This window comes from Euprymna scolopes, chromosome 12 (genome assembly GCF_053919585.1).
Source record: "Euprymna scolopes isolate OS-2025 chromosome 12, ASM5391958v1, whole genome shotgun sequence".
Lineage (NCBI taxonomy): Eukaryota > Metazoa > Mollusca > Cephalopoda > Sepiida > Sepiolidae > Euprymna > Euprymna scolopes.
In genome coordinates this window covers 6,397,363-6,425,244 of record NC_136493.1, presented here as the reverse complement: position 1 = coordinate 6,425,244, position 27,882 = coordinate 6,397,363, and the positions used below count along the sequence as shown (strand labels likewise).

The following is a 27,882-nucleotide window of genomic DNA, read 5'->3' as shown; positions in this document are numbered from 1 at the left end:
TCCTTCACTAACAATCACTATACTGTTGTCTTGGTAACCATGGTACACTCTCATGAACCTTTATCCCTGAGCTGAGTGGCCTTTGGGTCTTGATAAGTGGTGACTCTCTGGTCCCCCCCCAAAAAAAAAACTTCCCATCAGTCATGGAGAGAAGGAATTATCCTTCTCTATGGTTGCGAAACTTGGCCGATCAGAACTGCAGATTTTAGAAGTTTTTTCTTTTTTTACTTGGGAGTCATCACTTATCAAGGCCCAGAGGCCACTCGAGGATGAGACGTATGTATGTAAGGTGATGATGTAGTAATCACTTATGGTGTAAATTGGGTAGAGTCTGATTATTTAGGAGCACGGTTTAAATCCCAACATAGTACCCCAGTAGTTGTTGCCTCTGATAGTAGCCCCCTACACCAAAGTGGCAATGTGCCTTTCTTGGGGTGAAAATGTAATAAATAAATAAATAATAATTTGTTTACATTAGATTTTGAAGAATGGGAAGCATACCAGCGGAACAGGGCAAAAGGAAGCAGTTTTGGGAAAGAAACATTGTTCATGGAATTTGTTTACATTTAAACACAGATAGTGGGGGAAATCATATATAGTGATTGTAACTAGTCAAGTGTTTTTTTTGTGAAAGTTTGCCAAGTGGGGACCATAGATTGGAGTTCCATCGAGCACTTGCCATGAAAATAAATAGAGCAGAGACAGGCTTGCGACATCTCTTCTGTGGTAAAGAGGTTGCAAGGAAGAGAAACGACATCACTAGGTTTCGAAGCCAGTTTTGAACTATTTCAAGGCAGGATAGGGCGTGGCAAGCAGCTTCTGCCCTGATGTGGCAGCAATTCTCTGGAAGTTTTTAACCAATACTGCCTCTGTCAAATTTGACGGGTCTGCTGGCAATATTTTATCTCCAATACTCATGTCATGATACGATGTATGATCCTCCCTCTCAACCAATCTCTTTAACTTTGCTGGTTTGGCCACACTGCATGCTGCAATCCAGGTGAGTTCATCTGCTAGGCAATAGCTTCAGAATTACTCCAAGGTTGGTTAAAGACACCTGCATGGCCAGCTGAAGACATGATTACACACCATCAAAGCTAATGTTGAACCTACCTCTGGTCCACAAGTCTACGGTGTTTGTCACAGTCCCTGAGACTAGTTACCCATCACTATTTATGACCGCTACGTTCATCTTGGATGCTATCTTCTACAGGAAGAGATGACTTAACCCATCTTGGATGAATGTTGTTTTTAATTGAAGAACAAGGAAGTAATTTCCACTTTAGGAAAGTGGGGGTGATGGAATTGCGGCTGTTTCAAACTTTCTGAGAGATCGGATGTTGACAATCCGAACATGATAATGACAACAGAATTTTATCTTTCAGTTTCACTACACTTTCCTTTCCACTTTCTTGCTTTTTCATTTCCTTTTAGCTTTCAAACCTTACATAAAAACTTGTTTCAATATTATCTTAGATAGAAAGTAGTCGGTCCTTGTATATGTTTGTGATCAATAACTCTTTTACTGCTACATAAAAGAAAAAAGCAGATCCTGCACTTACTTCGGCAGCCTCGTATATCTCTCACTTCTCTTGTTTTGTCCTTTAGTCCTCACATTTCATAAGTGATTTTTCTGACAAATGGGGAAGAAATGCTGTTTTATGAATCTGTTAATCTAACACTTAATGTTGGTTAGTTTTTCGTTTTGAATTGGTACTTTTAATTTTTTTTTTTTATAATTAGATTACACCAAGGGTTTTTAAAAAATTTTTTTTTTACATATGCATCACCACTTATCAAGGCCGATAAGCCACTCAAGGATAAGGGTTAAAGAGTGTAGAGTAGTCAAAAGGACAATATAGTAATCGATAGTAATGGAAGTTCGGTAAATTTGTTAACTTAAGTGGAACGGCTCATCAGAAACTTGTTCACGTTGGACTTGAAGACAACCATATTATAGACAGCTGGAAAGCAGGAAAACGGAAGACAATTCCACAGGCGTGCAGTTCTAAGAAAGAAGCTTTAATCATGGAATCTATGTTTAGGTTTAGGTACAGATAAAGAGTTGGGAAAATTATTGATAATGTTTTCAGCTAGTCTAGTGTTTCTTGTGAAAGTTTGGCGAGGGGGGACCATAGATTGAAGCTCAGTTGAACACTTTCCATGATACTTTCTCTGAGGTGATTTACATTAAAAAAATCTTTCTTCATTCAGATAAGGCAAATATTGTTATATTATGGAGAGGTTTCTTTATATGTCGTGAGATTGTGCGTCGTGTTACTAAATGTCTATAGTGGGGTTCTTTAGTATCTGAATCATTTGTTACTCTTATGGTCTATTTACATTCTGTGATTGTCTAAGTGTGTTGTGTGTGTGTCAGGCATAATTATATAAACATTTATTTGACGACATACCTGGTTTTCTGCTGTTGGCCTCTGGAAGATATCAGCCAATCTTGGAGAAGGATTCTGTAAATGAAGACGTTTCAATAGAAGACGCTGTGTATTTTTATATTTTTATTACTCCCAGGTAGTCAACAATTCCAGAGGAATGTTTGACAATCTTTGCTTGAGTGTTAATTCTTACACATCCATGTCTGAGACATCTTTCAGACCATCTTCTGTTGATGTCCTCAATCTTACTCAACTATTTTCCCAGCTAACCAGAACATGTGACAGACAGACACATACTTCCGACGCTGGTGAAATATCTTCTGGTGCAACTTGTCCAGTTTACACCTCAACATATTTTGACAACTTTTATCAAAACATAACTTCACATCTCATCTATTGTTTACCTCCAATTAGATAGATAGACAGGTAATAGCTAATTAACACTTTTAACCCTGCTATTATCTAACAATATTGGTCTGTGTTATTAATAAGAAAAAATTCCAATCAATTTTAATAATTATATTTAATCCTGGTCACTATTTTATTTTTAGTAATCATAAATAAAAGAAAGGCAAAGTTCTGACCCTCTGTTAGAATCCTAATATTGCTACTCAAATCAACTGGTGCTAATTTAATAACATAATTTTTCAATCTTCACTTTTTTTTTCACACTTTCTTTCCTTCCTTATGTTGCCGTTGGCTGAAAGGAGGCAAAACAAACCAGGTAAAAAGAGAATGAAGATAGAATGTCGCCCGTTCTTGATTTAACCAACATTGGACTGAGATAGAATGGATTTGATAGCTCAATCCGTTACAGTGTCATACTTAGAGGCAAAGGTTATTAGTTCAAACCTCACCCGGGGCATAAGTACTTTTACTCTAATTTTACCCTAAAATAAACTTGAATATTGTTTCGTTTACTTGTATCTTTTTTCTATAATCGCTATACTTGACAGAAATTAGGCTCCTGGACGACACTGGATAGCCCTACTACTATATAAAAAACATAGTACATTTAAATAAAAAAAATGTTTTAATTAATTCCTATTAAATTCAACTCTGTTGCCGAGTCGTTGGCAGTTTTTATGTTTTAATTTCAATTTTCTTCTATTGAAGACAAAAAAATCTCTAATTAGTTCTTTGTATTGATTTTTGTTTTTGTTATTTCCCCTGCGGGTGCCATTATTACACCAACTTAATATCCTATTCGTAATGTTTTCTTTCCTTCAAGACTTTGGTATAATTGATGCAGGGAACTTGATAACCTTTACACCCCACTCTCCGCCTGACGCCCCCACCTCCCCCCAGGAACATTGAAGTATATTCCAAACACTAAAATATTTAGTACATAGATGTTATTCTTTAAAAATCTATGGAATATGATATTTTTTTTTTATTTTCGTTTTGTGATTATCAATTTTTTCTTTTTGAGGCGGTGTGGGGGGGGGGTACTTCTTCTGTTCACTGCACAGTGTGACGTCAGCAATGACGTAAAGTGTGATGAGAGTATTCTAATAAAACTGTTGTATTTAAAACCATTTATTTTTCTTTAGTGTTTCCAATATGAATTTTATATGCAGGTTACCCCCCCCCCCCCATCATGTTGACACACTGGTTCTCACCAGATCTCCGGTTAAGCAACGTTGAGCCTGGCCAGTACTAGATGGGTGACCATTCGGGAAGGCTAGACGCTGTATGTACCTTCTGGGAAGGTTGGGCATGGGGCCAGCACCCTCGCCCTGTAAAAAGAACTCCTCACTACAAAAGCATTTACAAAGTTGTAGATGGCCTATGCCCCTCCAGTGACTAGAGGCTATGGATGTATGTACCTCCCCGTTCCACCCATGGAAATGTTAATAAAATTAACACTCCTTTCTGCAATTTAATAATATTGGATACAAATAAACTTCAATCTATGTCTAACTTGTTCACCAAGTTTCAGCCATGAAACTCCAACAGTCTTTGTTTTTTTTTCTTCTTTTTTAAAATGACTGTTTAATAATTTGTGGAGAAACTATGATCATCTCCACAGTAGGGTTGTAATCCTGAAAAGACTTTACACTCACTGAAACCCTTAGATTTTTATCTGTGAGGATATCTGAAAGATAATGTTTCAAAACAATCCACAAGCCGTTTAATTTGAACATTTATAAAATCAAATAATGTTATAAATTTTTTTTTCAGTGACTAATTTTTTTTTTTTTATCTAAGTTGTTAAAACAACTTATAAAAGAAAAGATTTTCTGTTTTTCTTAATTTTATTGATGGTATTAACCCGAGGGTTTACCCCTTGTAGATAGAGAAAATGGATATGTCCGATGTTGTTAATTGCTGTAAATTCTGTGTGTTGCATGGTTAGCGTGAATTTTGAATAAAGAAACCTGGTCACATCTTTGAAAACATTATTTCATAAGTTTAATTTGAAAATTGAAAATAACTGAATGTTATTTATTTATTAAATGATTAAAATAATTTCTTTTTTTTTTTTGTGCTTCCCCTGATAAAGGATAAATTGAACCTACTAATTCACTCCCATTCGTTCATTTGTTCGCACTTTTCTCAATAATCATGCCTTGGATTTTTAAAAATATTTTTGCACAAACATTAGTCATGGTGAAAGTAAATTTTTCACTTGTGGAGGTAGACCTTGCTTGCTCGGCTTATTTTTTCTGATTTTAATTATTTAAAAAAAAATGATATAACATTATGCGTTTCTGAAATTTTGAGAGGAGGATTGGTTAATCGTATTTTTTCTCTAATTAGTCTCCAAGCAATCCCTGATCTGAAGAATATCATCGCAACCCAGATCAGGGAAGTACCAAACGAGGAGTATGTCGGAGGCTGACAGTTTTGCATATCCATGTATGATTATCTTTAAACACTAATTAAACAAAAATTTTTTTGACATTTATGACTGAGACTTGGTGGACAAGTCAGATATAGACTGAATTCTATTTGTACGAAATATAGTTGGATTGCACAAAAGGATTGTGAATTTTATTAATGATTCCATGGATGACAATTTATTCTGTGTCACCTGATATCTGTACGTCTGTATCCTGTGCCTCTACAAGGTTACCATTCGTCCAAGCATGGAGTATTGTTGTCGCATCTCGGCTCGTGCGTCTACCACTAGTCTCTTCCTCTTGGATAGGACCCAAAAAAGAATCTTCAATCTAATAAGTCCTACTTTGTCAACTAAGCTTCAACTCCTGTCCCATCTCTGCAATGTTGCATCTCTGTGCCTGTTTTACAAATATTTTAATGGAATGTGCTCTGATGAACTTGCTGCACTTGTGCCCCCTCTATGTACGTATCCCTGACAAACCTGCTTAGCAACAAAATCGCTCTCGTTCAGTTGAGGTCCCTAAATGCCAGAAAGCTTTCTACTCTAATAATTTCTTCCTTCGAACAACTAGACTGGAATTCCCTTCTTGCTACTTGCTTCCCTGACTGTACTGATATACAGAAGTTTAAATGTAATGTAAACCAATATCTTGTTAATCTTATGCATGGTTCCAAATAGTATCCCCTTACATCTAAGTGGCGATGTACCTTGTTAGAGGTGAACGTGAGTAAAAAAAAAAGAAAAGAAATTGACTGATCATGCTAACACAACCTAGCACAAGGGTTGACTCAAGTGTTTTATTCAAGTGTTACTCTATTAATTAGTGATGTGTTTTTTACTCCATATCTATGAGTCACTGGAGAATCATTTTCCTCTGTTCAGTCTCGAAAGACAATGGATACCCCTTGTAAGTGTAGCTGCGTGTGTAATTGTGAGGCACTGTTTTAGTTTTTTTTTTTTTACACAGTGATCACTTATCAAGGCCCGGAAGCCACTCAGGGATAAGGGTTATTGCAAGTACATTACGTTAGTGAGGAGATTTGATGAAGTGTTTAATTAGGGGGGGCGGTTCATTAGGAATTTGTTAACATTAGACTTGAAGACATCCAAGTTGTAATCAGGTGGGAAGCAGGCAGACAGAACAGAGTTCCACAGGCGTGCAGTTCTAAGAAAGAAGCTTTGTTCATGAAATCCGCGTTTTGATTTAGGCACAGATATAGAGTGGGGGAAATTTTTCACAGTGGATTCAGCTAGACGGGTGTTTTTCGTGAAAGATTGGCGAGGAGGGGCCAGGGATTGGAGTTCAGACGAGCACCTGCCATGAAAATAACGATAAAACAAGGATAGGCTCGCAACGTCTCTTCTGTGGGAGAGAGGTTGTAGGGTAGAGAAAAGGGCATCCCCCACTAAGCCACGAAGTCTATTTTGTACTCTGTCAAGGCATGATAGGCTGTTTTTGGCAGCTCCTGCCCAGATATGGCAACAGTATTCCATCTCAGTGGTAAGGAGAAATCTAGAACAACTGGAAACAATGTCAATAAGCGGAGAGCACATACAGCACCTGGTATTTCATAATGGTCACCCATTTTAGTACTGACCAGGCTAAACATTACTTAACCTAGGTGATCTAATGGAAACTGGTGTGTCATTGTGATTATGCCATATGGGAGAATAAGATGTGTGAATAAGTCTACATTATTCATTATTTCATCTAAGCAAATGTTCTTTAATCAGTTATATAAAACACATTCCCTCTTTATTTCAATATATCTATGATATAAAGCTGTGTGTGTGTGTGGGGGGGTCACGAATAGGCTCCTATATGGTTGACTATTTTAAAAAACTGATTGCATATAATGATAGAAGATGTATCGAGACACAGGAATGGGTATTGTTGTGGAAACGCCCACTAATTAGCATACGTGGGTGAACAAGATATGGATAAAGGTATCAAGTCAGCAAGACCGGAGAGCTGTGTTCGAACGCCGGATAGGCAAGACACATGTGCTGGTTGCTCCATGAAAGACTTTAACACGCCCTCTGCCGGACAATCTTCCAACTGCAGTACAACCGCACCTTTGTAAAGATGTATCGAGACACAGGAATGGGTATGTTTGATCTGACAGAACGGTGGTTCATTAAAATTGTAGGGTTTGCGTTCGCACCTTGTCCACAAAGTATGGAAATAAAAAATTTGTAAAATATTACGTTTACAAGTGTTTTTGATATAGGTGTAGATCAGAATACTTTGATAAGTATGTTTTAACTTAAATAGGGATGGGATAATAACATTGTGGGCTCTGCGTTCGTGGCTGGCCTCCATAGAATGGAAATAGGCACAAACTTTAAAGACTTTTCATATCTATCTGCGTAAGTATACTTTGATAATTATGTTTCAGTTTGAAGAAATATGGTATAATAAAATTATGGGGCGTTCGTTCGCGCCTGACCTCCATAGAATGGAAATATGTCGCAAAGTTATCAAGTTTTTTTTAATATAGATCCACAAAATATTGTGATAAGTGTTTCAGTGTGAACAGGTATGGTATAATAAATTATGGGGTTTATCTATTTTATTTTTACTTTTATCATATTTTGCTTTGGTTTTGATACTCTAAAATTCGAAGCTATCTCTTTACAACCCTTTCTTTTCATAACCTATGATACTTTCATAAATCAGAGTCCATTTTCTGTAGGCTGTTTTTGAACCCAGTCAACGATAGGTACTTTTGCTAGTATATATATACATACATGGCATAATCATGTTGACACCGGTTCCCATCAGATCACTGAAGTTGAGCAACATTGGGCCTGGTCAGTACTAAAATGGGTGACCATTTGGGAATTCAGGTGCTGTATGTGCTCTCTGCTTATCTTCGTCGCTGCAATGGCTGCCCTAAGACAGAGTATGCAGTAGACCTCAGGTTTTTACATGAGTTTTTCCTTTTCCTAAATGCATATCTTAATGACGATTGGGGGTGCATCTCTTCCAGTGAATTAAATGCGTCCCCAGATACCAACCTGGAAATTTCAATATCTCGGCACGGTACATACAACATCTAGCCTTCCCAAATGGTCACCCATCTGGTACTGGCCGAGCTCACCGTTGCTTAACTTCGGTGATTTGGTGAGAGCTGATGTGTCGATGTGATTGTGCTGCACTAATATACACATGTCTGTTTATTTGAGAGAATGCAGCACTCATATAATAACAATAAAGCTAATGGATACATTGATTATATAACCATTAATGTCGCACTGGTTGGGTAAATAGAGGGTAGATGAGACGGTGCTGCATCATATGGTTTCCTTCTCTGTATTTACATCGGATCCATTTTGTAGTCCTATCTGCCATAGAAACATATCACCTCATTCAAGTTCTCAGTGAGTGTCATTCAATGGATTCACTATGCTTTGGTGCCAGGAGGAAAAACATCAGAAAGGAAGAATTCCCATGTCAACAGGAGAGTTGATTTTCTAAATATCGTAGCGCTAATCTGTTTTCTTTTTGAGATGTTAGGGATGAACGTGATTAAAGATAGAAGCTTCTCCTCTTGTCTCTTTTTACTGATTCACAAAACAGAGCGTTATTTGCATGAATGCTTCCTCCGTCATGGAAGATGGGTTGTGGGTATTAGGTACATATACATGTATACTTTATAGACATAATGAAACTCTCGAAAAATTTGGATTATTTCAACTCCTCTGTTTATATTGAATGCTATTCTCACATTTCGGTTTATATAAACTCTGATGGCCAAAATGGATAAAACCATGACCAGCCGTGCTAAAACCCAAAATGGCTTTCCATTTCTTTTCTCTTTTGTATTAGCATTGAACTCTGCAAGATGTTGAATGCAACACTGGCTGAATTGTACTTGGCATGCAATGCTGCATCCTTTTACCCACCTTTCCACATTCCAAATGGTTTTGTAGCCCCATCTGACCATAGCAACCTTTTCTGATTTTAAATTAATCCAACTACTAAACCTGTATAAATTACAAAGTAATATACACTAGTGGGACCTGTGAAAATTCCACAGCGGACTCTTTCATATATAATATATTGATGTTATGAATCTTCAGTGTAAGTGGAGATGCCCTGATATTATTGTACCTATTTACTATGCCTCCCCACGAGACAGAGTTAGACACCAGGGTCGTTTTTTAACGTGGAGAAAAGGTACAAAAATAAAAATTGTCTCAGTCGTGAAGGATTTCTCCTCCACCGAAAGAGAACAAGAAATAGAAGTGCAGCATCTGAAGAACAGATACTACACTTTGATCTTGTCCCGCCCTGATATTATTGTAGCTCTTTTGTTAAAACTGCAAAAGTATTTATCTAAACTAGCAGGGACGCCCAGTATTATCTTGTTATAAAATACGCTTAAATATGATATTTTAATTTATGCAAATTTCATATATATCATTATAGTCAATTTTCTATCGATTCTTATATATTATAAAAGTTGTGATTTCAAAAAAAAAAAAATATATATATATATATATATATATATATATATATATATATATATATATATATATATCCATATGACTTGGCTGCATCAGCTATAATTGAAACCAAATCTGGAACTTATGAAGAATTCTTGGTAAAATTATTTATTACAAGAAATAAAAGGTCATAACAATTAAATGGCAGTCACTCGGAAGAAAAAAGATGTGAGTTAAAATCAAATAATTTCTACTGAAAAGGTTTGGAGAATTTTGTTGAACGTTGGGAAAAAATTGTGAATATGAATGGAGAATACATCATTGATAAATTGTTAGTTTATTTTTTTTATTTTAATAAAAAATATAGCTTTAAAGTTGCTAAACTAATACATACTTATATATAAACGTGTGTATATATATATATATATATATATATATATATGTTTTTTATATATATATATATATATATTTAGGATTGATATGTAGTTTGCTTGATATATATATATATATATATATATATATATATATATATTTGTTTATCCACGGGCACATGTTTTGCCATGTCTGTTACTCATCAGCACAGCTGAACATATGTGTATATATATATATATATATATATATATATATATATATATATATATATATATTTCATACACATAAGGCTCTTTGGTTGTGGAATAGAACCTTGTTATAGTCAGCTGCGCTGATGAGCCATAAATATATTGTAACACGTCCATGGATAACTGCTTAAAATATAATTAAGTGATATAATTTTATAAAGTTTATTTATTTTTTTTTTTTTGCTTTCATAATTTCAATGCTGTTGGAATGTTTTCTTAAACCATTGGCAGAATGAAGAAAATCTAAGAAAATATAAAAAGCAAAAAAAATGGTTGTCAGTTAATCCTAATCCGACAGCGACCAAAAGAAAATCCTGTCTGATCTGTTTGATCTAACATTATCAATAATCCATATTTTTCAATAATTATTCGTGTATTATTTGCTCAAATTCCTTATAAAATTAGCTGTATTTACTTGGTGTCGCCCGGGAGTCGTTTTACTTTCAATTTTGTTTTTTGGTTATTTTACCATTCTGCTTTTGTCTTTTCATTTAATTCTAAAAAAAATTTCCACGTTTGAAAAAATAATTAAATGAGAATGTTATTAAAAAATGACATTTTGTAGTAAAGATGAAATATCTTAAGTAATTTATTGTAATTTAAATCAGATTATTTGGTTTCTTCAAAATGCTGTTCTCATCTTGAGTGTAACCTGACCTATATATGTATCTTGTTAAACTCTAGGAATCTTTCTCTCGAACTTGGAGGGGAGGGGCGGAATCTTTCTGTCAAACTCGAGAATCTGCACTGCATTTTGAACCTAACTTTTTATTTAATCCAGTGGTTCCCAGTGACTGTACTATGGCACATTAGTGTGTCGCAGAATGATTACTGGTGTGCCATGAAGAGATTATAGGTGGAAGTTACAAGTTGTTTTAGGTGGAAAATAGCCTTCATATCGTTATAACCAGAGTTTGAATTAACGAATACAAACTCGCACATTATTACTTATTTACATGATGTCTATGCTAAAATCTCAAAAAAATAAAATATGGAATAAATCGTTTTTTTTTTTTTTTTTTTTTTTTACAAAGGCATCACCACATTATCAAGGCCTAGAGGCCACTCAAGGATAAGGGTTAAAGAGTGTACAGTAGAAATTGGTCAATATAGTAATCATTAGTAATGAAAATTTGGTAAATTTAATAACTTATATGGAACGGCTCATCAAGAACTTATTTACTTTAGACTTGAACACAACCATATTGTAGTCAGCCGGAAAGCAGGAAAACGGAAGACAATTCCACAGGCGTGCAGTTCTAAGAAAGAAGCTTTGTTCATGGAATCTACGTTTAGGTTTAGGCACAGATAAAGAGTGGGGGGAATTATTGATAGTGTTTACAGCTAGACGAGTGTTTCTTGTGAAAGTTTGGCGAGGGGGGACCATAGATTGAAGCTCAGTCGAACACTTTCCATGAAAATAACGATACATCAGAGACAAACTCGCAACATCTCTTCTGTGAGATAGAGGTTGCAAGGAGGAGAAAAGGACATCTCCTACGAGGCTACGAAGTCTATTTTGAACTCTATCAAGGCAGGACAAGTCCTTTCTAGCAGCTCCTGCCCAGATGTGGCAACAGTATTCCATCCTTGGACGTACCTGGCTCTTATATAGATAGAGGTTTCGATAATAATAAACCTTGGTAAACATTGATAAATGTTTTATATCATTTATCTCGTTTACAATATTAACAGATTATATCATTTATCTCGTTTACAATATTAGTCGATATTCCTTATTTAATGTTTAGGTTTTGTAAATTAAGGTTTTGATAGGATGAATAAAAAAAAAAAAACATAATTAAATATGCTAAAAGTTTGGTTTGATGTATTTTTTTTTTTAGATTCAATTCATCTTTAATTATGGAAAAGTTTCTAAAAAGAAAAGGCGATGATAATAATTCTACAACTTCATTTAAAAAACAAACAAAAGTTTACTATTTGTATAGTGATGATTACTTGAAATTTGGATTCCGCTGAACTGGAGATACATAAATCCTTCTCCGTTGTGTGTGGCCGAACCCGGTCTAATGAAGCAATGGTTTCAAGTAAGATAAAAAAAAAAAAAAAAAACGCCTTACTACTAATCATCTTAGCCTTCAAACTAAAAATATTGATTATTTCCAACGGTTGTTAGAATTAAATGCATCGCAAAGTCAACTATTTAAGAAAACAATAACTGTGTTCGAAAAAGCTCAATAAGCTTGTTATGAAATGGCAGAAATAATTTCTCTTAAATTGAAGTATCATGTTCTTGCAGAACCTGTGATCCTTCTAGCATGCAAAAAGATGGTGGAAATTATGCTTGGCGATAAAGCCGAACAATAAATTAGCAAGATCCCTCTTTCAAACAATACAATTCAAAGGATTCTTTATTTTTCTGATAATATTGAGGAGAGTTTAATATTCAAAATAGTCAATTTGCTCTCCAAATTGATGAATTCACTAAAGATTATTAATCATGCACAATTAATTGCATTTATGCGTGTCATTGATGAAGATGCCATAATTAATCAATTTCTGTTCTGCAAACAGTTACCCACAATTACAAAACGTCAAGATATTTCTGATCTAATCACAATATGCCTAGAAAAATATGGCTAATCATGGGATTTATGCATGGGAATATGTACCAATAAAGCACCAAGGGTTAGTTCTGTTAAAGGTTTTGCATATTTAGTGGAAAAACAGAATCCTAACATTGTGCAAACTAATTGTTTTTCACATGGAGAAGTTTTAGTTTGAAAGATCACACAAAATGAATTAAAGGAGGTGTTGAATGAAGTGATTGAAATGAAATGATAAATTGAAATGATAAATTGAAATGATAAATTGAAATAATGAATTGAAATGATAAATTGAAATGATGAAATGAAATGATGAAATGAAATGATAAATTGAAATGATGAAATAAAATGATGAAATGAAATGATGAAATGAAATGATAAATTGAAATGATAAATTGAAATGATGAAATGAAATGATGAAATGAAATGATGAAATGAAATGATGAATTGAAATGATGAAATGAAATGATGAAATGAAATGATGAATTGAAATGATGAATTGAAATGATAAATTGAGATGATGAATTGAAATGATGAAATGATGGAATGAAATGATGAAATGAAATGATAAATTGAAATGATAAATTGAGATGATAAATTGAAATGATGAAATGAAATGATGAAATGAAATAATAAATTGAAATGATGAAATGATGAAATGAAATGATAAATTGAAATGATAAATAGAAATGATGAAATGAAATGATGAAATGAAATGATAAATTGAAATGATAAATTGAGATGATAAATTGAAATGATGAAATAAAATGATAAATTGAAATGATGAAATGAAATGATGAAATGATGAAATGAAATGATGAAATGAAATGATGAAATGAAATGATGAAATGAAATGATAAATTGAGATGATAAATTGAAGTGATGAAATGAAATGATGAAATGAAATGATAAATTGAAATGATGAAATGAAATGATAAATTGAAATGATAAATTGAGATGATAAATTGAAATGATAAATTGAGATGATAAATTGAAATGATGAAATGAAATGATGAAATGAAATGATGAATTGAAATGGTGAATTGAAATGATGAATTGAAATGATGAAATGAAATGATGAATTGAAATGATGAATTGAAATGATGAAATGAAATGATGAAATGATAAATTGAAATGATAAATTGAAATGATGAATTGAAATGATAAATTGAAATGATGAAATGAAATGATGAAATGAAATGATAAATTGAAATGATAAATTGAAATGATGAAGTTCAGAATTTTTGAGTTGCAAGGATATGGATTCTCAACATGTTCATTTACTATTGCACACAGAAGTAAGATGGTTGTAGGGAGGAAAGTGCGCTTCAGAAAGAACTTTTTTATTTTATTTTTTGATAATGACAAAATTCATACATTTTTGTAAATGCCTTGAAAATGAATTGTGGGTGTTAAAAATAGAATACTTAAGTGAAATATTTGGACATCTCAATAGTTTGAATAGCAATATGCAAGGCAGAAATGAAAACATTCTTACAAACACAGATAAATTACTTTTAAGAAGAAAATTGCAATATCAAAGAATAGAATGAAGGGAGACAATTTGGATATATTCCTATCAGTTTGTAAAACCTGTGTAACTGGGATAGCTTCCGTACACTCGTATCTGATCTACCGCTGCATTCCATGTTTAAAAAGGATGTATCCTCTATAGTATCAGACCTGACCGAATAGTTAATTGTAGGCATAGACCGATTCATACCATCCAAAAAATTCCAACAAAAACTTAACAGCCAACCATGGTTCTCCCCAGAATGTGCTGCTGCCATTGCGCACAGAAATTACTTTTTCCATAGCTACCAACATAATAGATGTACTGAGACTAAAGCTGCCTTCAGGACTGCCAGCAACCACTGTAAAAGAGTAATAAAAAATGCAAGAGAGCTATATGCTCAGTCTGTCAAATCCAAAGTAGCTGAGCAGCGGCTTGGTTCCCACCAGTTTTGGCAAATAGCAAACAGGATCCTGAACAGAAGCGTGCGTTCAATCCCAACCATCATCAATGGACCTGAGGTCATCTCATCAGCATTAGGCAAGGCCAAACTATTCGCCAAGAACTTTGCAGCTAACTTTACCCTTTGCGACAAGGGCATTAACTCCCCATATTTCCTCCTACAACAGACAACACACTATCCAACATACAAATATCTGTGCACGAGATCGCCAAACTAATCAAGACCCTTGATTCCAGTAAAGCAACTGGCCCCAGACGGTATTCCAATTATAGTTTTGAAAAAGCTTCGACCAGAACTTGCCCCCATACTTACAAAACTGTTTAAGCATTGCCTTAAGGAGAAGTGCTTTCCAACACCCTTGAAAACCTTGTCAGTATGCTCTGTATTTAAGAACTAAGGTGATAAGTCATCTCCCTCTCAGTACAGGCCAATAAGTCTCTTGTGTGTCACGAGTAAGTTACTGGAATCCATATTAAATAAAGAAGTAGTTAACCACCTCAGCAGAAATAACCTTCTTAGTAACATGCAATATGGTTTCCGTTCTGCTAGATCTACAGCTGATGTGCTAGCAGTTATATCCCATAGGATTAGTGAATCTCTCGACAAAGGCTTCCTTTCTAGGGCAATTGCTCTTGACATATCAAAGGCCTTTGATAAGGTTTGGCATAAGGGCCTACTTCACAAGATTTCCAGCTACGGTATAACTGGAAATGTTTTCTCAATAATTAAATCATTCCTCTCTGATAGGCTCATAAGAGTAGTGGTTGATGGGCAGCAATCAGAGGACCACAGTATTAATGCTGGAGTCCCCCAGGGGTCCATCCTGGGTCCAACCCTCTTCCTGATCTACATTAATGATCCCTCAACACACACTTAATTCATTCCTTGACATCTATGCTGATGACACGACCATCTACGGCAACACATCAAAGGCCGTAAATGACAAATCTCTCTCTGATTCCCTCTCCTCTGATCTTGAGTGCATGGTTCAGTGGGGGAAGAGATGGCTGGTTAATTTTAATGCATCTAAAACCAAGCTCCTAACTTTACATCATCAAGGCTCTGTTCCTCATCTAGCATCAATTGAAATGGATGGCTCTCGTCTTGGGGAGGCTTCATGTTTTGACAAGCTCCTGGGTTTGATCTTTACTCCTGATCTTAAATGGAACACGTATATCAAGTCTGTTGCCCGGGCCGCTGGGAAAATGGTGGGATCCTTCTACCGCTCCAGAAGATATTTCAGTACTGATGCAATTCTCTATCTCTATAAAAGCCAAGTACATCCAAGGATGGAGTACTGCTGCCACATCTGGGCTGGAGCTTCAAAAAAACGCCTATCCTGCCTTGACAAAGTACAAAATAGACTTTGTGGCTTAGTGAGGATGCTCTCTTCTCTTCCCTGCAACCTCTCACCCACAGAAGAGACATTGCGAGCCTGTCTTTGTTTTATCGTTATTTCCATGGCAAGTGCTCGTCCGAGCTCCAATCTCTAGTCCCCTCTCGCCAATCCTTCATGATAAACACCCGTCTAGCTAAAACCACTGTCAGTAGTTTTCCCCACTCTTTATCTGTGCCTAAATCAAAACATAGATTCCATGAACATAGCTTTTTTTCTTAGAAGTGCATGCCTGTGGAATTCTCTTCCGTTTGCCTGTTACCTGACTACAACTTGGATGTCTTCAAGTCCAGCATAAACAAATTCCTGATTAATCGCCCCCTTAAGTAAGACACTTTATCAAATCTCCAATACCAACTATTACTACGATATTATCCCATTGATTATTGTACACAAAATAACCCTTATCCCTGAGTGGCTTCCAGGCCTTGATAAGTGGTAATCCCCATGTAAAAAAAAAACAAAAAACCCCAGATGATTTCCATTATTAGTGGGTATCTGTCATGTTTAGAAAATAAAAGTGAAGGTGATTTTCCCTCAATCAGCATTGAAGAATTTGATTGGATTTGCAATCCTTTCCTAGAGTTATCGGTTATCAATCTTTCCAATTCTGAGTTACATGAAGAAGAAGCGGTTCAGACTTTTTTTTTCTGAATTTCTGATGGTCAGCTTGTTGGCTGGCTAGCTGCTGTCCGTGTTGACAGTCTCTACCTTGACACTACCACATGCGATAAATCTAGGAGGCGTGTGCATTTTGTCAGCGGCGGCAGGTGATGGCACAGGGCACCGTTTCAGGGAAACTGAGGAGAGACAACATGCATGTGACGCGTTCTCGCAACCATCTCCTCTGTCTGAAATTCAGTCTCAAAGGTATGGGTTGCATTGGATAAGCTGCGATCAGTATGGACTTCAAGGCAACTGACAAACTGGAGTCTGTCTTTATTTATGGTGCTGCACCCTGTACATTCACCAAAAGATTGGAAAGAAAGCTAGATGGCACATATGTCCATTAGGGCAGGTCGATTTGCAACTTTTTTTCAGAAAATCAACATGGCACTGGTGATGGTAGTTGGGATTTGATATGATAAGAACATATACCAAAAATTAGATTCCTATCTTCAACAGAAAATTGAGCATTTAATTTTAAAAATCGTGTAGAAAAATGCTGAAAAATCCTTCATTTTCATAGCATTTTTCACAACACTGACTTTAAAATTTCACTATTTTTATAAAATATTCAATTAAAATTGATATATTTATATGAAATACATTGAAAGAAAAGTATATACATGAATTATAATTTTAATTATGAATCACAACTAGCAAAATATCTCAATTTTTACTGCATTGATTAAACAAAAATTGTAAAAAAAGCTAATTAGCAACTAAGTCTTTTAAATTTCACAATTCAAAAAGATATGTGGAGATGTATTACACAATATAACAACTTGATACAAGTTACAGAATCATGTATTTTAATTTTTTATTAAATGCAATAATATAAACTGTTACAATAGAACTAAATTGTTCTGTATAATTTCCTTTTGAGGAAAATGAAGGTCTAATTTGCGGGCACGATGACTTTGTAATAATGTGTCTGTTTTGCTTCCTGCCCATATACAACTTTTTGAGAAAAATCAATAAAATTTGACCAGTGTGTGGCTGCAAAATTGATAGCAGTAATCTTTCATTTTTTTTTTTTTTTTGAGTTGTTCACTATTTCTGGAAAAAACAACACAAAAAACAAATATTTGAAAACACTTATTTTTTTATATTTTGCGATGTAATATGAATAAAACTTACTATTGTTTGGGTAAATTAAGAAAATTAATAAAATTTAATGGATAAATATTTATTTACCTAATGGACAAAATCGTTTGCATGCCCTTTTCTCTCACATCTAATTCATCTGAGTTTATAATCGATATTATATTTTCTGGAAATAGTGCAAAAGCACTATATTTTGTTTAAAACAGTAATTTGGATTTCAGTTAACTGTTTTATTCTCTGAATCATTAAAATATACTGCTGTTGGTTAAGAAAAAAAAATATTGTCGGTTTTGATCTCAAACCAACTAACTGCATACACTTGGATGATAAATTTGACCAAAATGTTTAATTTATCATAGTGTTTGAGGATAGACAACTCTAGTCCATAAACACATTAATCTTGTGGCTTATGTTAGTCATCTTCCTTGATTCCAAGGCCCAATTTTCTAAGTTAACTTTTTCACAAGAAATGCCAACAGCATACTCAAAAAGTAGCCTCTGGTCTTTACACTTAAATTATTTGTTCCTTCTGCTGTCAGATAATGATGATCGGGAGGGACACTATTTTTTCAGAATTCTACTTGAGGCAAATCTTGATAGTTATTGATACAAAGTTTCCCCAAAGGACCAGTAAATCTTGTTAGGCTTTTTGTTGTTCCATCAATTAATTTAAAAATTGTTGTAAATGGCAGTTCTTCTAGTGAAACCTGAAAATTTGAAAATGTGCATGTTTAATAATAGAGCCAGATTACATAATAAATACCAATATATTATTTTATTTTCCACAAAAAAGGAACATAATTGCAAGTGAATCTATAGAATTAATTTTACCTCCATGTTAGAAGGACAAGTGTAGATTATGTGCCTTTTCTGTCTTGCACTTTACTGCAAAGTCATCACATCTCAAGACAGAAAGTTTATAGCTACAAGAAGATATATCAAACAGTCTGTCTGGCTGTTCCTTCATTCTTTTCACTTTGATTGCTGCAAGAGATTTCCTGTCAATTTGTTTCGCCCTCTTATAGCAAAATATATTGACTTCTGTCCTATGTAACGTTCCCTTAACAAGGGCAATTTTAGATTGACTGCTTGCCAAATACTAATTATTTCCTTGGCAATTAACTTAGAAATCTAACTATTTTTTAAGTGAGGATAACTGTTTTCGAGGAAATAACTAAAGTGGAGGACTTGTCTTGAAGTTGGTGCTGTTTCATTCAAATGACAAGGTGGACCAGCAAATTTTGTGAACCACGGGTTAAAATTGAACGTCATGCTTTTACTGACATTCTAATCTGAAAAGTAAAATAAATAAATGGATTATAACTGAAGGAAACTTTTTTAGGCTATCTTCCAGTTTCATACTTAAAGAAATAAGTGCTAGTTATAAGAAATAATGAAAAACTTTGTAGAGTTGAATTAGATGTATTGAAGAGAGAGGACCAAACCAAATCAGAGGCATAGTTGTGTTTAGTTCAGACATTTTTAGCTACTCCTTCAATAACATGAATTTATCCATAAAGAGATTCATTCTTGTTGTAGTTGTGCCATTTTAAACGAGTGTTTAGAGTTTGAAAAACCAGTGCTTGTGCATCTACGTTACTATGCTATTTTTAATAGTATTTTCAAGTTAAATTTAATTTTAATGAAATTTTTGTTTATTAAATTTTTAGGTGAAAGTACAGAATAGTTACAATACAACCTCCTTCCCATATTAAGAATGGCTTTCTAAATAACAAAATTATTTTAGCACAATAACATAGATGCACACATAATGAAAAACCTTTAAAGGAGTTTCCTTATTTACTTGTATTAATCTTTGTGGGTTATCTGATTTTAAAACTATAATTTTAGAAGAAAAACACTGCTTAAAAACAATTACTCCCTAAAAATAAAAGAAATTAAAATTTGACACTAATTTTCTGCAAAGTATTTTTTATTAAGTAGAAAAACGTGAAAATTTACGTGGTTATGTTTCGTAAAGAATGTGTAGAATAAAATTGTATGGACTTTTTTTTTGTTGTTGTTTTAATATAAAACTGGAGTATTACCATATTTTAATAAAAATTTCAAATAGAATTTGATGTGAAATATTAAGTTGGTGCAAAAATAATGCTTTTCATGTTCATTTGAACGTCAAAAAATGACATTGTTTTTGTGTCAACCTAATAGAAAACCAATTAAAAAAGATAAAATAAATGTTTAAATTCACTGCAGACACTTGAAATATAATAATATATATTTTAAACAAGTCTTTTTCGTTTTTCTTTTCGAAATAATTAAGCCTAAATCGTAATGTTTTCAAATTAAATAATAAACAAACGTTACTTTTCAATATCAATAACGAGCGTGTTTTGCGACAGTGAAATCTAAAATGTTCTTCACAAGATTTCCAGCTACGGTATAACTGAAAATGTTTTCTCAGTAATTAAATCCTTTCTCTCTGATAGGTTCATAAGAGTAGTGGTTGATGGGCAGCAATCAGAGGCCCACAGTATTAATGCTGGAATCCCTCAGGTGTCCATCCTGGGCCCAACTCTCTTCCTGATCTACATTAATGATCTTCCAAATCACATCCTTACATCATTCGTAGACATTTAGGCTGATGACATTACTATCTATGGTAGCACATCTAAGACCGTAAACGACCAAGTTCTCTCTGATTCTCTCTCTCCTCTGATCTTGAGTAAGTGGTACTATGGGGAAAGAGGTGGAAATGAATGGCCCTCGACTTGGGGAGGCCTCATGTTTTGATAAGGTTCTGGGTTTGACCTTTACTCCTGATCTTAAATGGAACACATACATTAAATCCGTTGCCAAGGCCGCTGGAAAAATGGTGAGGTCCTTCTATCGATCCACTAGATATCTCACTGCTGATGCAATTCTCAAGGATGGAGTACTGATGCCACATCTGGGCAGGAGCTGCTAGAAAGAACTTATCCTACCTTGATAGATTTCAAAATAGACTTCGTAGCCTTGTAGGCGATATCTGTTTCTCTTATCTGCAACCTCTCTCTCACAGAGATGTTGCGAGTTTATCTCTGCTATATCATTATTTTCATGGCAGGTGCTCGACTGAGCTCCAATCTGTGTTGCCCCTTGCCAAACTTTCACAAACACCCATCTAGCAGAAAACACTATCACTATTTTCCCCCATTCTTTATCTGTGCCTAAACCTAAACGTAGATTCCATGAGCAAAGCTTCTTTCTTAGAACTGCACGACTATGGAATTGTCTTCCGTTTCCCTGCTTTCCAGCTGACTACAATATGGTTGTCTTCAAGTCTAACGTAAACAAGTTTTTGATGAACCGTTCCATATAAGTTAACAAATTTACCGAATTTCCATTACTAATGATTACTATATTGCCCAATTTCTACTGTACACTCTTTAACTCTTATCCTCGAATGGCCTCTTGGCCTTGATAAGTGGTGATGCGTATGTAAAAAATAAAATAAAATAAATAAATAAAAGGCTAGAAACCACTGATTGCATCTATGGAGGTAGCATGCTCTGGTTCCATCAACCATGACTGAGTAAAAGTCCTAACTAATTTGTTCTTGTATTTTGAGTGTTACCCACACTGAGGATTGAACCTTTAACTACCAGAAAAGTATAACTTACAACTAAATTTTACAAAGTGCTCTGTCCACTATGCTACTGGTCCTTGTGGACCCATGGCATAGTGGATAAAGTACTGGTAAAATTTACTTTTCAAAATTCTGTGCAGATTCCTGAGACCAACAGAAAGTTTCCACAGAGTTCAACAAGATTCACGCAAAGAAGGTGAAAGGTTACATCGACTAAAACGTTGTGAAAATAATATTGAAGATAAAAACAGTAGTTTAAAGAATCCAAATAATACTAATAATCAATTCTCATCTCAAAAAATTCAGAAATGTAATTTAAATCTTATGAATATTTGATTCTTTTTCTTGTAATAACAGACTACAAAATATCTTTTAAAGCAGATGTTGCATGTCGCCCCCCCCTCCCGTTATTTTTTTGGAAATTGTATTTCTGAAGTTTATTTGAATTAATTATGGCATTGTTTATCAATTAGATTAATACAATAAAATTGTTTCAGATGATATTTAATAATTTAAGTGCATGTTTCAACATGAAGAATTGCCACAAATTACTGATCAGTGTTTTTATTTCTCCGTTTGCATCTTCTCTTAAAAATAACAAAATATTTGAAATAAAATCAATAGAAAGTCTTACAAAATAGCGAAATGTATTAAGTTTCTGAATTTTATTCCTATTATTTGGATTCACCAGACTACTGTTCTCATCTCGAGTGTGATTTTCACAACGTTTCGATCAATGTAATCTCCAATCTTCTTCAGGTGTATTTTGTTGAACTTGTGTCTTCCTATACAATTACCAATTCTGTTTTGAAGTCTCAATTTGATTCGATTTCTGATTCCAAAAACGAAAGCACACAAAAGTATAATTGCAACATAAAACGTAATCACCTGTGCAACTATAGACCTATCGGAAAAAGTTCATTAAATGGCAGATTGTTTGTATGTAAATTTTCATATATTGATAGTTTTTCTTATTGTAAACTTTTCCCCCACAACAAACATCAACACTGATATAAAATGCAATTATATCAAAGTTATGTTTCCAAAAACTCAACTAACAATTTGTTTCTATCAGTTTTTAAAAAATTTTTTTTTATCTATTTTGATGTTTTCAGCTGTTCACTTCCGGTCAGGCATGGATCGGGCGACACCGGCAATAATCGGTGTCACCATCAACCGTTCTTCATATGTTCATACGATTACTCCACTTTATAGTTCCCTTATTTTATTAATTTTCTTTTTCCCTTCGGTTATGTTTACAGTTATTAAGGAGATACTCAACTTTATATTTTTCTTATTTTAGTTATATTTCTTTCCGTCGGATATGTTCACAGTTACTTTTAAGGTGATACTAAGGTGTGTGGGTGGGGGTGTGAATTAGTTACTTATTCATTATTTATTTTCTTAACTGAAAAGCTACTATGACAGCAATAAATACCATATGTAACCAATATTTATAATCTACGAAACGAAACGAATTGGAAAATAAACACAAAAAATACAAAAACCTACGGGTAAATATTTGGCTAAAACTAAAAAAAAAAAAAAAAATAAAAACCAAACATCCAAAAAATGACATACTAAAATATATTAAACATATTGGAATTTTACAAGGTAGATTTCTTCAAGTTTCTTTTTGGGGTTTATTTGCATTGGGAACTTTTTTTGGTTTGTTTTGTTATTACAAGTACTCTGCGTCTGTTGCTTGACGGGAATTCATTTTCAGTTTTGGTTCAGTTTTTGCCGGGGGAGGGGGGATAAATACAGCTAGGCATCGTTCGCTGCAAGATCACCGCGAACATCCGATTGGAATATCCCCTTTAAATGGGGAGCTGGTTTCCACCCCCATCATCTTCGGGAAGCCAAAACTGACCTGCATTGAAACAAAGTAAACAAGCGCCAAAAGACTGCCCCGCAATAATTAAAAAAAAAATGACACATCATCTTAACGATCCCGCGATGACCTTGTTAAGCGGCCAACTGTCAATCAAACCTCTGGGACATTTTAACCCTTAATTTAACACGCTTCTCAATTCCTAGGTGGTTGCCCATTTTTTCCCTTTTGTTTCCACCTTCGCGTCAAGGCTTCGGGGTTCAATCCGATCTTTCTACTAAAACTTTCATTTTTTTTTTTTTTTCTTTTAACGTTTTTTTTTTAACACACACACCTACAAACACACGGGCAATGCTGGGTACCCACCGCTAGTATTATAATATTTGAAGACTATCAAAGGGAGATCACTCATACATTTGTCCATGGTTGCCATATTGGCCTTTTTAAAGCTAATTTTTGCGAATTTGTCTTTTTTCTTTTTTTTTTGTATGCAGTTTGGCCTTAAAAAATTGTATTTGGCCTTTTCCAAATGTAACGTACGCACTCACTAAGGAAGGAACAAGCAGCATATGTCGAATTCATTAATGTTTATTTGAAGAAATTAAAAATGAATTTAATTATTTTCTATGGAAGAAGCAAAATTATGCTTAAATCAGATTAATTAGATTTCAGGCACCCTAAAACCAGCAAATATGAAAAGGATGCATTTGGGTCATCACTGATTTTGTTAAGTTCAGGTTCAACAGTAAACAGACAATATTTGTGCACACTTTGCAGATTTTGTAAAACATTTTTCATTTTATGAAGATTTTTTTATGTTTCTGAATTTTTCTGCTGAGGATTGATTACTCACATTTTTTAAAAATTCTTTGGACTACTGCTCTCATCTTGAGTGTTATTTTCACGTTTCAACCAATGTAATCTCTAAACTTCATCAGGTGTATCTTGTCTCGATCTCGATTCCAGAATTTGAGAGAAAGATTCCAGAGTTGGATAAGACACACCTGGAGAAGTTAGAGATTACATGAACCTAAACGTGTGAATAACATGCAGAATCAGAACAGTAGTTTGAATAACCCAAATGATACATAAATTCAATAATGTTTATAATTTAACGATTGTGCCTTGCAGGCAGTATGTGAAGGCGAATTTCACTGAGTGATTTTAATCCAGGACATAGCCAAGAAGGACCAGGGAAAGGGTCCAAACTTTGTAGCAAAAACTTTACAAAATATGTTTTGTTTTGTTCAATTTTATTATAATTAGGGCAACTCAAAAATTTCAATTAATCCTCATTAAATGTTCTTATAACGTGAAATTTAAATATTTTGATTGATTTATGAAATTTTTTATATAATTCATTTGTTAAATTACTCGACCTGATTAATAAATGCAATTTTGGGGTTGCCCTAATTATAACTTTTCATGTTTCATAGTTTTTTTGTTTTTTTTTTTTTTTTTTGTTAAGCATTGGTAATTTCTGGTTGTAATTAAATACTTATAGATGTACGAAGCAAAATAAAAATTAAAGAAAACTATATGAAAAGTAAATATTTTGAATGAAAGAAATCCAACCTTGCAAAATTCCAGGCGCTTATACAGTTTAGTCAAGACATTAAAAAAAAATGAAAATATTGAAAAAAAAAAAAAAAGTTCTATTGTACGCACTCGTTATAGTCTTAAGTTCTCTGAAAAAAAAATTCACTTAATTTCATCAAGTAGTTTTTATTTTACAGCGAAAAAACAATTTGTTATGATACCGAGCAAAAGGTTCGAGTTTTAGGAAGATAAAGATAGGGAGGGAGTGTCAGCGCTTTTAACTGGAGTTATCTCCCTTTGGCGAGTTCAACAAATTCCATAATGGCTGACTTCAACGCGCTCTCATAAAAACGTGTTTTCTGTAAAAAAAAAACTACTCAATCAAATTAAATTAAATTTTTTTCGGAGATCTTCAGTCCAAAACAGATCCGTACAATATAACCTTTTTTCGCTATTTTCATTTTTTAATGTCTTGACTAAACTGTACAAGTACCAAATTCCACTATAGATAGGTAAACTTTAAGGCGTTATTTGAAATGGCAGGCAAAATTGATTCGCAAGCAGTAAATAATTTCCCCATTAACAAATAAATTTATATAGTTTTTATACTTGAATTTTTATTTCTGCCGTTGCACCTCATTGAGTGAATGCAATTGTAAGAGATGAAAAAATATTGGTGTTTGTTTACAGTTGCATGTTCTTTTAATCAAAAACAATTCTACTGTCGTAATTGTAATCTCAAATAGTAATATATCCAAAAATTACAAAATTTGATCAAGTAGATATTTTTTATGTGTAAAAATAATTTTATGGAAAATTGTATATTTAATCAAAATATGGCTGAAAACAGGAAACTGAATTATCTCTTTTGGTATTTGACGTTCACATGACGTTAATGGTGGCTATCGATTCTTACCATAATATTTACGCATTTTTTATTTTAAACTAATAGATATTCTACTCCCAAAAATTATGAAATTTTTGGATATTGCTGTTTTCAAGAGGACAATTATGCAAGTAATATTGTTTTTGCTTAAAAGGACAATTTTTTTAAAAGCATTTACTGTAAACAAGCACCAAAATCTCTTTTGATAATGCTAGTATATATTGAATTGCTTTTAACGTCAATGTTTTTAAAACAAAATAAATTTCATCTTTAGAGCAAGGTGATGTTAATCTCACACAGAATTAATTAGTAAAAACTAATTTTAATTATTAGTTTTTACTAATTCCTTCTAATCTTAACAACCTTGGCCTGGCGATCATGCCATGATCAGATGAACATACAAAGGCAAACTAGAAGAAAAGATCACGTCGATTGTGCCGTCATCAGATACTTAGTATTGGTGGCAATATGGATGCTTTATGTAATCAGTTGGGGCTTTCTCCCTCAGCACCAAAACCCGACAGAAATTATATATTGAAATGGCTTTTCTCCTGTTGACTGCGGTATGTCGCTGGTCCGGTGCAGTTCTAGGAGGACCACCCTCCCAAGCTTTTCTTTTTCCTTTTGAGAAGGGATTAGTTTATTGCTGAGGCACCCATACTGGATAATGCTGATGGGGTTGCCCAGGCATATTTTGCATGCTAGAATGTTTTCTTCTAGGATGATGGCTTTTGAATCCCACTTTATGGCCCTTGTGTCACATCTTTTCGTCGTTGAAGGGAGATAAATTACAGATGCTTTATGCATTCAGCATTTTAGGTGAATTGGCCATGATCAGTGTATTCAGATATCTGAGCACCAGGTAGCATGGTAAACCAAGAAAGATGTGAATTGAATGCATAACAAGTGTTATAACTTCATGCAACTTGCTTGATGGACCAGACTGTATGGCTTACAAGCATAAGATTTCGCTTGATGGTAAGCAGATTGAGTCCAAAACTCTCATAGACCCTAAATCCAAATTTATGAGTGAGAACTGCAGATTCACTGTTTTGTTTATTTTTCCTTACAAAAAACTTTTTTTTTTTTTTTTTTTAATATAACGTCATTTGAGCCATAGCATCTGATTTGGTGCAATGGCTAAATATAAAGCGTGGGTTGGAAAGCTGAAAACACAAAACACCAGTCCACAAAAAATTAACTTTCCCGCTTGAATAAGAAAGCAGATGAAACCTGTTTACTAGCAGAACAAGTCACAAAGCTAATCAATACAGACTGCTTTGGCGTATGGATTCTGACTGACCCAAACATAAACGATGATGCTAATATTTTCATTACATTCATCTAAAAAGTCGAACATACAAATTAAATAGCAGTGGAACCAAATGCAAATTCCAAAACCTATCAGTTCGTTTGAAGCAACTATTAGAATTAAGTTTCTGGCATTTAGGGACCTCTACATTGAAATGGGGATTGATGCTATGTGTCACTGCCGACTTCCTGTCCATGTTCCTAGTTCTAATTTATAACTTTTAATGGAATTTTCCACTTTCTCTGCTTAATTTAACTTTTGTGAAAAATACCATTTTTAACATTATTTTTAGATACCCATGTCCATTATTGCTACACTTAAATTTTGGTAAGGCACCTAGTCGCAGAAAAGGAAACTAATGAAATAACATCTGTAATCACAGTTCTGCTAGAAATCCGAGCCTGTCTCTCGAAAGGTGAAGGAATTTGACGATAGAGAAGCTTTAAGGAATTTAACAACTTTGGCTTGAGTGGAGAGCCATTCTTGTAATAAAAACAATAACTCAAAAAAAAAAAAAAATGGCACAATAAATAACTCTTGTAAAGAAGAGAAAATTTCCCAATTGCATATCAGTAGAGCATAGTTTCCTTTTCATTTCAAGACGAAAAGCTATGACTAGAAGTTACAAAAAGATTCAGTATTTTTAGTCGCATGCAAGCGACTCTATAAGTCACTCCGTCGGTCTGTCGGTCGGTCTGTCCAT

The 27,882-nt window shown here is 34.0% G+C and overlaps 1 protein-coding gene and 1 pseudogene across 2 annotated transcripts in view; both read left to right on the top strand.

Annotated features, from left to right (window-relative positions):
* The window catches only part of LOC145291153 (uncharacterized), a 318,145-nt gene that overhangs the window by 27,856 nt on the left and 262,407 nt on the right, over positions 1-27,882 (top strand). The gene's annotated exons all lie outside the window — the stretch shown is intronic.
* LOC145291887 (5S ribosomal RNA) lies at positions 7,989-8,103 on the top strand (annotated as a pseudogene).